Raw genomic sequence first — 13,280 nt, 5'->3', positions numbered from 1 at the left:
TCTCAATTCTATATTTTTCTAGCGATTACCCTTAAAACTGTAATTTACACATTGGCACTTACTTTCCCTACCAATGTTGATTTAACTACCTTTACGTTCCTCACCCCCGACTGTCCCAAGCTGAACAAGATGCAGCCTTACCTCTCCTCTCCCTGCCCTCACTGCTTGTCATTTTCAGATGATCTGGATTGAGCACCAAGATCATTGTTAAATCTTTCTTACAATCAACACCTACTTAGATGTAACTGTATATTTTATTTTTTCCTATCACTTTAAAAATTCCCTATTTCTTGGGCTGCATTGCATTTGCTGACAGACAGCCTTAGTGATTCTTCCAGAGAAAGTCCTGAAAAATAAACCTTTTGTGTTCCTGTTAACCAGGTGTCGCTGCATTCATGCTGCATAACAATTAATGCATGGTCCTGTGCCTTCTAATGGCAAACATATGTTTTGCTGGCTTGTGGGTCTGTTTGCCGGCTGGAGATTGGCTGCTTAGGGATAGGCTTGGCTTCAACTGTAAATCAGATTTGAATCTGCCCCATGTATCTCATGCTGGGAGGAGCAGCTCCCAGGACATACTCTTCTCATGGCAAATCACAGGAGCTCAAGAGGATGGGCCAAACCATGCAATGACATCTCAGGTTTTTGCTCACATATCATTGGCTAAAGCAAGTCACATGGCTAAGCCTAAAGCCAATAGCGTGGGGATATATATTCCTCCTCCTCTGCTAGGAGGTATTTTTAAGGTCCCATAGCCAAGAGAGGGAGTGAAGAACTGGGAACAATAATTTAATTTACCATGACTTAAATGAAATCCCTCTCCCCCTCACAGTTAAATGATAGTTTGGTTAGGTATAGAATATTCTATTCTTTTCTACCTTCACCCTCCTCCTTCTCCCTCCCCTGCCTTCCCTCCTCTCCTCCTTCTTCATACAGCCTCTCCTCTCTTATACCTGGAAGATTTCACTTGTGCTCTTTTTCATACTTTTTACTCAAATTTTTAAAATTTCTATTTTGATTGGTATACAATTAATTATGTTTACTTTTATGTTTACTCTAGATTCTTTGGACAATTTATTCTTCCATTTATGAGAATGATGCTTCCTTTATGATGCTTGTTTTTGTTAAATATTCGTCCTGTTGTGGCTGTTTTCCAGTTTGTAATTGGCGATGGTCTGAGTGCCATGTGTCCTTTACTACAACCTAGTGATGAGTGTGTGGAGGAACCGGAAGGCAGTCTCTGGATGTGGGCTCTGCATCCATCTCATCTCACCTCTCTTGGGGCCTTGAGAGCTTCTGGGCCTCTGGGCACGTTTTTCTGGTTGTCTCTCCCAGTTGGGATGGTTTTAGGTTCTAACGCACTTCATTGTCCCCTCTAGAGGTCTGAGATGAGAGCAAAGGGAGGCGTGTGTGCTCTGGCTGGTTTCTCCTCAGATCCCTTCCTTGAGTTTGAAAAGGGACGTGAGAGCCTAGGAGCCCAGGAGAGAGGGAGCAGGAAAGGACCCAGCTACTAAACCCTCTGTATGTGTCCCTTCCTGTATCACAGGTCTGACTCAGGCTCTGGGGACCATCTCTGGGCAGGGATGCAGATGAAGTCTGCCCTTTCCCTCCTCTGCCTTCTGCCTCTCCTCGCCTCTCTCCCCCGGTGCTGGGGCAGTTTGGGAAGAAGCTGGCCATGGCCCAGGTCCTCCCCCCTGGCCTTTGCTGGCTGGAAGCGCCCTCTGCATCATTGACACTCATTTGCGGGTTCTTTGAGGACCCAGCAGGCTCCCCCACTGCACACTGTCCCCGATGTGGGAGAGCCCTTGGGCTCAAACATTTCTTTTAAATGGGTCCTTTACTCCAGGAATGCGTGGCCACCTGAAGATGCATTCGTGCAGTTGTCAAGCATTTGTTGGGTGTGTTAGGCACTGAGGTAAACATCAGGGCATGCACAGATAATCTGCGGAGGCCCTGCCTCGCTAGGGCTTCCCATCCCATACGCGGTACACATGGTGTCGCTTCTGCCTGCTGAGGTGGAGAGATGGATAGACTGGCCGGGAAGAGCTTTGTGGAGGGTATGAGTGTTAAAGGAGTCGTGGAAGTAAGTGGGCGTTTTCTGAGCTGTGTGAAGGGGCAGAGGATAGTGACAAGTGTGGCTTTGAGGTGGACGGTGGTCCAGCCCCCCATTCCAGCAGCGAGGCAGTGAGTCCCCAGAAGCCCTGAGTGGGGAGGTGGCTGCTCTCATCTTGGGCTTCAGAAAGACCCATCTGGCAGGTGAGGTGGCGGGGTTGGGAGCAGCAGGTCAGATGTGGGGCACATGAGAGGCTGTTCGGAGTCCTGAGAGCTGGTCAAGGAGAAAGTGCCCATGAGGGGGTTCCTGTTTGGAACCTCTGTGTACATACATGTAAGTGTGCACACGTGCATGGACACACACTCCTGCACAGCCAGGTGCAGGCGCTGCTGGACCAAGATCACCGCTCAGGCAGGCGCCAGGCCGCATGGCCGGGGAAGGGTGCGGCCCACGGACGAACAGCTCTGGAGGCCAGTTCCCTTAGAGAGCATCTCTTCTCGGGCTCTGGGGAGAGAGACGAGCTGAGCCTGAGGAGGGAAGCAGGGCCTCAAGGTGATGTAGTTGCCCACACCACTCAGGGCAAGGTGGGAAGGGAGGCCTCAGAATGAATGACTCAGTGTGTTTGTTGGGGGTGGGGGGGAGGGTGCTGAGTCATCCAGGAAACGCTGTGCATCAGGGAGATGGAAGAGTTGGCTCGTCTTGTCCTCCCATGTGTGCTGTTGATAGGAAACCATCCTGAGTCCCAAAAGGCTCACCCAGAAGTGCTTGGCTGCCTGCTGTTTTGTCCTGTTACGTCGCACGTGTCCATTTACCAGCTGGGCTAACTCCAGGGCCTGTGGGGTGGCCTCCCAGGTTTCCTTCTCCGAGTTCCATGTCCCTGGCACTGAGCCTCACAGTTAACATCTGGGTCGGCTAGGAGTGCTCTACATTCTGGAAATGGCATTGCCCGGTGCAGTTAACGCTAATTATAATTGGCATTGTCAGATTTTATTTTGGGTTAAAATGTCTCATGTTGGATTTTGGCACAGAAACAATTTATTTTGAAATGTTGTAAAATGCCCTTTCAGCTATTTTCTTATAATGGAAAAGTAGGAAAAATCATATTCACTTTGGTGTATTTTACCTAACAAGGGCTTGTTGGGTTCGCGTCATGAGCTTAAAACTGCTAGGTGTTGTGTGGGAAGGCGGAGAGGAGGTTATAACACAAATGAAAAAAATGCTTAATTTATCTAGAGACCACTTTTCTAGGAGCCTTGATTATCTGGAACATGACCAACAAGAAGATTATAGTAAAAATTAGATGCCAGGTGCACAGATTAGTGCACTGGTGGGGTCTCTTGGCCTGGCCTGCAGGGATTGGGCCAAAACTGGCTCTCCAACATCCCCTGAGGGGTCCCGGATTACAAGAGGGTGATTCTCAGGTGACGCACACCAGAGTCGGGCTCCTTCCTCTCTGATTCCAGGTGTGTCACCCAAAACCACAGCTGCCAAGTCACCGCAGCTCAGCAGCTCCTGTATTGAGTGACTGCCCCCTGGTGGTCAGTGTGCATCATAGCTACCAGTCGGATGGTCAAACTGTTGGCCAGTCGGCTGGTCGCTTAGGCTTTTATATATATAGAAGCCACCAAACTGCCAAAATGTTATCAAAAGTCCCAAGTACCCAAGCTCTGGCTTGTAACATACGTTTGTTTGATTCTCCTTCCCAGTCAATTTACTCTGAATGCAGATACAATAAAAACAGTCTTGGCCATGTGCTTTCCTTGAGCCTTCCAACAGTAGGTGCCCTGCAGTCAGAGTGACAGCTGGCAGGCTGACAGTGAGGCGGGAGAGGAGAGTAAGAAAGCAGGTGGGAGAGAAACCAGCTACTGAGCCAAACCGAGGGCAGGAGACAGAAGTGTGGCAAAGGCTGGGGGGCACCCAGAGGAGTTCGGACTTTGATCCATTTTGTGACTGTACAGTCCACTCAGAAAACTTTCTATCCTATATGGTTAAAATAAGAGCAACTTGGCCCTGGCTGGTATGCTCAGTGGTTAGAGTGTCGTCCCACTCACAAAGGTTTATATGGTTAAAATAAGAGCAACTTGGCCCTGGCTGGTTAGAGTGTCGTCCCACTCACAAAGGTCGCAGGTTGGATTCCCGGTCAAGGACATGTACCTGGGTTTCAGGTTCTATCCCAGCCAGGTCAGAGCATACGTGTGAGGCAACCAATGGATGTGTCTCTCTCACATTGATGTTTTTCTCCCTCTCTCTCTCCCTGTCTTCCAACTCTAAAACAGTGGTTCTCAACCTTCCTAATGCCATGACCCTTTAATACAGTTCCTCATGTTGTGGTGACCCCCAATTTCATTGTTACAAATTGAACATAATTAAAGCATAGTGATTAATCACAAAAACAATAAGTAATTATATATGTGTTTTCCGATGGTCTTAGGTGACCCCCTGTGAAAGGGTCGTTCGACCCCCAAAGGGTGAGGATTAACAAAAAATAAAAATAAATAAAAGCAACTTTCAAATGTTAGGTTAAAGGAATACTCACTTTTGTGAAACTCTTATTTTCCCCAAAGGCTACACCCACAGCCTAGTCGGCAGGCAGCCCATCCTCACTGAGGTCCCCGCGGTGAGCGGAGCCCAGGAGGCTCTGCCCGTCTGGTTCTCTGTGGCAGGCGAGTGCAGTGCCTGGCACGGAGATAGCGTCAAAAATAAGTTAATTGATTTCTTTTTAGTCTACTTTCTCTCTGTCAGTCAATTTCGATTGTTCTACCTTGTAGCTCACTGATTCTTTTCTCTGTCCCCTCCGTTCTGCTTTGAGTCCATCCCACAGAGCTTTTTATTTCAGCTATTTTACTTTTCAGTCCTAACATTTCTATTTGGTTCTTTTAACAAAAAATCTCCTTTTCTGTGGAGGCTTTCCATTTACTTGCTGGGAGTTTCTATTTCTCATTCGTTGCACAGGCATGGGTAATCGCCTGTTGGAGCATATTTGTGATGGCTGCTTTAAAGTCTTTGTCGGATGATTCTAACATCTATGACATCTCAGTGTTGGTATTTACAGATACCACCCTGCTGAGAGGGCGGGAGGGGCTCACTCCTGCTCCTCCCGTGGCCTCAATGGACACCACTTGGGGGCGGAGGAGGCAGTACTGCTGGGCGCTCCTGAGAAGCCTGACTCCAGCCTCCTCACTAGCGCGGCAGGGAGGGAGAGCCTCACTGATGCAGGGTTGGGGTGGAATCCAGATGCCCCAGGTGGTCTCCACCGACACTGCTGTTGTGGCAGGAAGAGCTTCTCACTGTGGGTGGGGATGGAGGTTCCGGCTTCTCCTCCGCCTCTTCTGATGCCACCTGACGGGTGGATGGGCACCTCCTACCGGCTCCTCATTGTGCCTGTGCTTGTGTGGTAGGAGTGGGGTGGTCTAAAAGTTTTCTGTCTTTCTAGTCTGTTCTTTTGCTGCCCTTCGGTGGACAGGCAAGGCCTGGTCCGCGTTAATTTGCCTGTGCCCATTGGTGTTCCCAGTCTGCGGGCTTCTTCAGCTGCAAGTCTGGGAAGTATAAGGCAAAAAAATGAACTCAAGGAGCCCTGGCCAGGGGTGCGGTTGGCTGGAGCGTCGTCCTGGACATCAAAAAAGGTTGCAGGTGATTCCTGGTCAGGGCACATACCTGGGTTTTGGATTTGATCTTGGGTCAGGGCATGTACGAGAGGCAACTGATTGATATTTCTCTTTCACATCAATGCTTCTCTTTCTCTTTCTCCAGCCTCCTCTCCCTCCCTCTCTCTCTCCCAAATCAATAAACATATCCCCAGGTGAGATTAAAAAATAATTTAATTAAAAAATTAACTCAGAGAACTCATCATTGTTTTGTTACTTGGATTCTGAATTCCCTAGCCTGTCTGCCTTCTCTCTACCTTTCAGGCCTCTATGTATGTATGTATGTATGTATGCATGTATGTATCATACTTCATGTCCTGGGCTTTTAGTTGAACTTAGCAGTAGAAACAGGAAAAGTACATGTATTTTGTCTTCCCATGAGCTGAAATTCTGGTATTACAGTTAAGAAACTTGCTCATTTTAACTAACTTGTGACAGATTCCAGCATAGTGGATTATTAATTTGTAAATGTGATCAAATTCCAATATAATAAAAGCATAGCTGGAGGAGCCGGGCTTCATATTCCACAGACCAATTATATGGTGTTTTGTATTATCCTGTGAGTTGCTTCTGTGAGCAAATCTTGTTACTAGACCCCTTACCGTAGCATTCTTCTTAGAAATCCATGCTGAGAAATGCCTTCATCTAGTGAACTTAAGTAAGATTAGCATCTGAACACATTGCTTAACTAAAGTACTATTTCTACACAAACTGTGATTTATATCAGGAAATGTACTCTTGACATTTCTTAAAGGAACACAACCAGCTAATTTATGGCAAACACATACCTAGCTGACTTGGCTTTTCAGACAAAAAAAAAAAAATCATTCAGGGAAAATGGGGGGGGGGCCAGGTGTGGGGAGGATGGTGGTGCTGGAAGATGGACAAGAAAAAGTGGTCCCTGACCCAAGAATCCACTGTCTAGGAGGGATATGCAAAGAAAGGATTTCAGTGACGGTGGGTGGGGGGGGAAGGGGGGTGCAGGTGCTGTAGCAGAGGGAAGGAAAAGGCCTAGAGGGACTGTGGTGGGGGGAGCTCCCTGGCCCGGAGGGTGATGGGCACTGATGTTGGGAAGCTGCACGGGAGAGGTGAGCAGCCACTTCTGGGCCGGAGGGAATGACAGTGCCGCAGGCCAGGGGGAGAACTCATTGCTGCTGAAGGAGAAGGCGATGTGGAGCCAGGCCAGGAGACATGGCTGGAAATAGGGGCAGGGACAGATCACAAAAGATCTGGATGTCATGGATCGAGTCAGAATACTTTTCAAAGAAAAAAAAAAGGTTTTGAGGAAATAATGCTCTCCAGTCTTTGATTTGTGGCTTTGCAGTAAAATATAGAAACAAGACCAGAAAGATGAAAATACGGGGAGCCCTGTCATATGTGGAAGAATTGGAGGTGCTGTCCTCCAAAGGCGTTGCCAAGGAAAGAGGAGAGTGGGTGGGTGGGAGGTGTGTGCACCTGTGACGGGAAACGCTCGGGGAAGAGGCATTTTCTGATGTTGTTGGGTAGCTCTGAGGCCACAGTCAGACCCATTTCTCTCCGGTACAGTGATGTGTTCAGAGCTGTTCGCAGATGCCCCAGGCTGCCCTGGGGATCAGGGGGTTCCCTGTTATTGAAAGTGCACAAACGTTGCAAATGTTGGCGGCCACCTACTGGGCCAGCGACTTTGTTTGAAAATGGAGGCGCTCAGCGGGTGATTGGATGAGATGACCTCCTGGGTCCCTTCTACCTCAGCGATTCTATGGTTCTCCCTGAACCCTAAGTGAGTCTGATGCAGGACAAAGTGGATTGCTGATGGGCCAGGTGAAAGTCCTGCTGGGATGAAAGCATGAAGCACTGGTCGACCAGGATCCACGCTGAAGGAAAGGGCAACATCACAGTTTTCATTCCAGGCCTTCACAGTTTCCTCCACAGGCCTTCCCTTTTCAGCCCTCACCAGCCTTCTCAGCCCTTCCAGACTGGTGTGGCTCCGCTAGAGCCGCACAGGGAGCCTGCTGTGGATTCCTGGGTGAATTCCTCCACTTGCACCCAGAGCGGACCCCGTCCCCAGGCCTGCCTCAGAATCACACTTGTCCCTTGATGAGGTTATTTTGACCCAGGGCCATTGTACTATTGCAGACTCGGTTTAAAGAGCTGGGAGGGAGCTTAGTGAGCCATGGGGGAACACGGAGACAAAGACACACACGCTGCGGGAAATGGTGTGCTCTTCTTCGTGAACTGTTTTCACAATATAAGCTCTTCCTCTTCTGCTTGTTCCCTGACCTCCCACCCACTCTGGGACGGATTAATAATAAAAATAAAAAGACACAATAGCCAATGTATTGAATATTTAGAGTGCTTGAGGCAATGTCACCCATATTTAACCTCCTCGTAGGTTTGATGTTTTTCCTCATTTAACAGTGGGGAAACTGAGGCCCAGAGTGGCCAGGGAAGGTGTCCAAGCTGGCAGAGCTGGAGCCTCACTCCTGAGCCGTCTTGAGAGTCTCTCTAAGAAGCCTCATTTGATTTCTTTTGAAGGTTCCATTGGCTGTCTCTGCTTTAGCACTCTCCTCCCCCCCCGAGACATGTGGGCCTGTTATGCGGCTGTGTCTGAAGATGCTCCATCACAAGCATGAGGCTGAATGCCAGGCACAGCTGTACGCGCCCCCACAACCCCCACAGGGATCAGGACAGGAATCAGAGCAGCTCCCCCAGCGCCTTCCAGACCTCATGCCCGCTGCCCCGACTTCCAGCCACAGCTGAGCTCCGCCTGGTCTTGCCTCCTTAGCTGGGGTCAGTGGGTCCTCCTGTATGTCTGCCCACCTCCACTCAGCATCTGGAAGGTCATCTAGTGGTGTGTTGGTAAATTAGGTCTAAAATAATCAAGAAAGAAAGAGAAAAAGTAAAAGGAAAAGAAAAGGCCGTATTAATAGTGTTTACCAACTTCAGTGCTATACATACCCCCACCAAGGCAGGTTTCGGCCTGTCAATGGCTTAACAATCAGCTTGCAACATTCCAGAATATGTCACAGTCAGCTCCATGAGCTGGTATGAGCCAGGTTCCTTCCCACCACCACTCCCGTGCCGTGCCACAGGAGTCATTCATTATATCGTGGTGTGTAGTTATATATCATCCATTCTCTGAATGTTTACATGTTGGTTCTTTTTATTGCAGCCTTTCGGCAAAAGTCACTGGTTTTCAAAAACAAAAACAAAAAGCCCTTTGGGGGCTTTTAATGTAGCTCCTGCTGCCGGCGCTGGAGACCTGAGCTCTAGTCCTGCCCTGTGGGACTCCCCTGCCCCCACCCCCCTCAGCTCTGCCACACCTGCCTCACAGGCGTGTGCGTGCACCCGCACCCAGGAGGTACTCTGTCAATGCTCCCTCCGTCCCTCCCTTCTCCTCCCGGGAGGTGACTGTGCCTGGCGGCATCATGTGGAGATGTGGGACGTGTCCCTGCAGGGCCTCTGGGTGTTTGCTCGGCATTTACAGCACCTGCTGCGTATCTGGCTTTAGAGGTACTTGGTCTCTTTGATGGAGAAGAGGAGGAAGAGGGAGACAATGAAAGGAGGGGTGTAGGAAGGAGGCGAAGGAGGAGAGGCAGGCCCGTCATGTGGTCTCCATGCCTGGCCTGCAGGAGTCCTGTCCCCAAATAGACACTTGGCTGCACGGCTGCGCAGGGCCCAGGACGTCTGCTCCCACGGAAAGGACATCCTTGTGTTCCCGAGCGCGTTCCTGCTTATAAACAGCCCGCCACACCCAGGCGCCTGGAGAGGTGCCCCTCTCCCGTGATGTGAAAGGAAACCGGGGAAGACTGTCAAAACAATGACCCGAGCGGGACAGGGCATGTCACGGAGTGGTGTCTGTGGACATATGTATTTTTTCAGGGAGCAGGGGAAGTGGAGGACTGACTGCGGGGAAGCTGGGTGTCAGCAGGGCAGACCTGTTGTGGCCTCCGCAGGGCAGGGCGAGAGCCCCCGACACAGGTCCCTGCCCCAGGGCCGAGTCCACGCCAGGAGGTCCCGCTGAGGGAGCAGGAAGCCGCCTCCAGGTGCTGGCAGCAGCGCCTTCTGTCCGCGGCAGGCAGGAAAGTCCTCTCCTGCCTCCCGTCCACCGTAAACACGCGGATCGTGGCCAAGTGAAGCAGAGTGCCCGGCTGCCCGCCAGCCCAGTCCCGACCCCCGACGGCTGGTGTGGCCCACAGCAGCGTCTGCTTCCGAACCAGAGCCTGTTTTCTTTGGATCCCCTCCAGCACCCCAATTCTAGGACTTGGGGCCTCCCAGTGAGAGCTGCTGGTTTCTGTGACCTCTCCAACCAACTTCCTGTGTTCCCAGGGCAAAGCCCCCGGCTTAGCCATCCTCTGTGGTTCATGCCCCCGCGCTCAGGATTCTGGCCCGAGTCCGAGGGTGGGGGCGGGAGAGCTGCCTGAGTGGATGGGAACCTGTGGGCCTGGCCATTAAGCCACCTTCTCCACAGTCTGGATGCCCCGGGCTGGGCAGGCACCTGGGGGCTGGTGTTCCCAATTGGTCCCCCTGTGGGCTTGGGGGGGGGGGTTGGGAGCCCTTCCTGCTCCGCGGAGCACACGTGTTGGCCTTCTACTCAGGGTGCGGCATGTGGATCTAATCATTGTTTTACAGTTAGACATCGAGTTGCTTCCCATTCTTAACTGTCATAGACAAGGCTGTGTCAGCATGTGGGACCATAAGGCTCTGTGGTCCTTGCTTCCTCATGAGACGTATCTAAAAGCTGCATGGCTGGGCCACAGGCCCAAAAGGCCTGAGCAGGCTGTAAATAGAGTCCCTGTTGCCACGCTGCTCTGGGTGAGGGTTTTAGGGGCTCTACTTCCCTCGCTCAAAGCCTTGTCCTTTTCCTTTTTCTTCAGAGGCTCTTTCTGAGTTAAGGTCAAGGCTGGTGGTGTTTTGATCTTCAGTTAATGCTAACAGTGCCCAGTGTGCACGTGCATGTGTGAGTGTGAGTGGAAATGTGTGTGTGCACGCATGCGCATATGTGAGTGTGCATGAGCGCGCATGCGTGTGCATATGTGCATGTGTGTACGTGCGCATGTATGTGCGCGTGTGTGCACATGTGTGAGTGTGTGCATGCGTGTGCAGGTGAGTGCGCGCATGCATGTGCATGTATGTGTGTGTGTGTTGGGAGGTGGGAGGGCTAGCACTATCATCTTCTATTAAGAAAGAAAGTCTTCGATGCCTCCCTTCTGTCCTTTGATCTGTTGTGTAAATTCCTTAGTGCATAGGCCAGTGATGGCAAACCTATGACACGCGTGTCAGAGGTGACACGCGAACTCATTTTTTTGGTTGATTTTTCTTTGTTAAATGGCATTTAAGTATATAAAATAAATGTCAAAAATATAAGTCTTTGTTTTACTATGGTTGCAAATATCAAAAAATTTCTATATGTGACACGGCACCAGAGTTAAGTTAGGGTTTTTCAAAGTGCTGACACGCCGAGCTCAAAAGGTTCGCCATCACTGGCATAGGCAATGCTCCAGAAATGAACAAACCAGAAAGAAAAGAAAAAAGAGTGTTGTCTGGGATAGAGAGGTTCTGAGAGGTTTTCTTTTTCTAGTCAGCATATTTTTACAACAAAAATGGGAGGGGAGGGAAAACTCATCCTTAACTGGAGCATGAGCCCAGCTGTCTTAGACATTAAGCACGTTGGCATAGACCAGTGGTCGGCAAACTGTGGCTCGAGAGCCACATGCGGCTCTTTGGCCCCTTGAGTGTGGCTCTTCCACAAATATCGGCCCCTTCCACAAAATACCGACTTCTGTGCATGGGCCACGAAGTTTTAATCGCACTGTATGTGCGCGCCCGCACATGGTATTTTTTGGAAGAGCCACACTCAAGGGGTCAAAGAGCCGCATGTGGCTCGCCAGCTGCAGTTTGCCGACCACTGGCATAGACAATGCTCTTGATTCACTTTTTAAAAAACATTTTTTTATTGAATTCAGAGAGAGGAAGGAAGAGGAAGAGAGCGATAGAAACATCAATGATGAGAGAGAATCATTGATTGGCTGCCTGCTGCACGCCCCACACTGGGCATCGAGCCGGCAACCCCGGCATGCGCCCTGACTGGGAATCAAACCCTGACCTCCTGGTAGGTTGACGCTCTACCACGGAGCCATGCTGGCTGGGATTCAATCACTTTTAAGTGGGGAAATATGGAAATCCCTTGGTTCACTTGGAGACCAAGTCCACAGCTGGCCTGAGTGTCGTCTGGCCCGGGCAGGGTGGTGACTTCTGCTCCAGCTGTGGGCCTTTGTGCACCTGCCCCCCAGCCAGGCTGCTCTGAGCCGGCCCTCCCAGCTGTGCCAGGACTTACCCCAGGGCTCTGGCAAGCCCCAGGGAGGCACTGTGGGCTCTGCGCTCCAGCTCCGCTGACTGCAAACGAGTGGGGCAGAGCGGCAGCATCTTGAATGTACTGACAGATGCTGGCCAGCGAGGTCCTGCTAGTCAGAACTGGGGGTGAGGAGGCAATGGATTCCACCTGAGCACTGCCCTGCACCCCCCCCCCACACACCCCGTTGCCCCCCACAAGAGGATGTCTACCGCTTTGTTTTCTTCCTGCCTCCTTGGTTCTTGGGGATGGTGACATCAGAAGTCTACTTTGGAGGGTGGTCGGGATTGTGGCCTGCGTGCTCTCACGTGTTGGATGCATGAAGAGCTTCCGTGGTGCCCTACTTTTCCCTTTAAAATCTGTGTTATAGTGCTACATGGCTACTGGGGGACAGTTAGGTAAGAAAAAGAGAAAAGTGTAAAGAGAACATAACGACTTTCATCTCTAACTATTATCAGCTGGGCTGAATTGTGCCTCCACCGCCAAGTTCACACGTTGAGTCCTAACCCTAGCACCTCAGAATGGGCTCTTACTGGGTGTAAGGCTTTCCGAGAAGATTAGGTTCACATGAGGCCGTGGGGGGCCTTGGTTTAGTCTGACAGGTGTCCTTATAAGAAGAGGGCTTCCTTCTGCTCATTGATCCCCCAAATCGCACAAAGTGGCCATGCACACACTTTGGGGCACAGGCCTTCCCAGGACCCTCCAGCCGTCTGCACGCTGTTCCTCCAGGAGCCTGGCCTCACCCCGGGCCTCAGCGTCGCACTCACAGGTGAAGGCAGACACTCCTGTGTCCTCTGCTCTCTGCCAAGTCCCCTTTGACTGGAGCAGGGAACAGGGAGTGACGCTGTCACAGCACCTGGGAGAGGACACGCAGGAAGGAGGGGCCCGCGAGCATCTCAAGACATCTCGCCATATCTACCCGGACAAAGGGAGGTGGGAGAGAGACTTTTCTCTTTTAATACAACCATTTTAGACCTTGTTGTATTCAATTTGGGGCCTTTAGATGGTAGAACATTCCAGAATATATTAGCAAAAATAGACCCACTTTTCAATGCTTTTGGGGTTTCTTAGAAATGATCAGAAGTTAAGAAACGTAGTTACATTATTTTACCTAAATATTTTTTTAACTTTTAAAATTGTCTGCCTCGCCTAAGGTTTTCGTAACTTTTTAGGTGCATAAACACCTATTTCTGAAACCACTGTATTGTACACTTTCACTTCCCACAGACACCGGGTCGGTGACAAGAAACCG

Source organism: Myotis brandtii, unplaced genomic scaffold (assembly GCF_000412655.1).
Source record: "Myotis brandtii unplaced genomic scaffold, ASM41265v1 scaffold1085, whole genome shotgun sequence".
In the NCBI taxonomy this organism is placed as follows: Eukaryota; Metazoa; Chordata; class Mammalia; order Chiroptera; family Vespertilionidae; genus Myotis; species Myotis brandtii.
The sequence above is the reverse complement of the archived record's forward strand: the minus strand, read 5'-3'. Positions refer to the sequence as shown.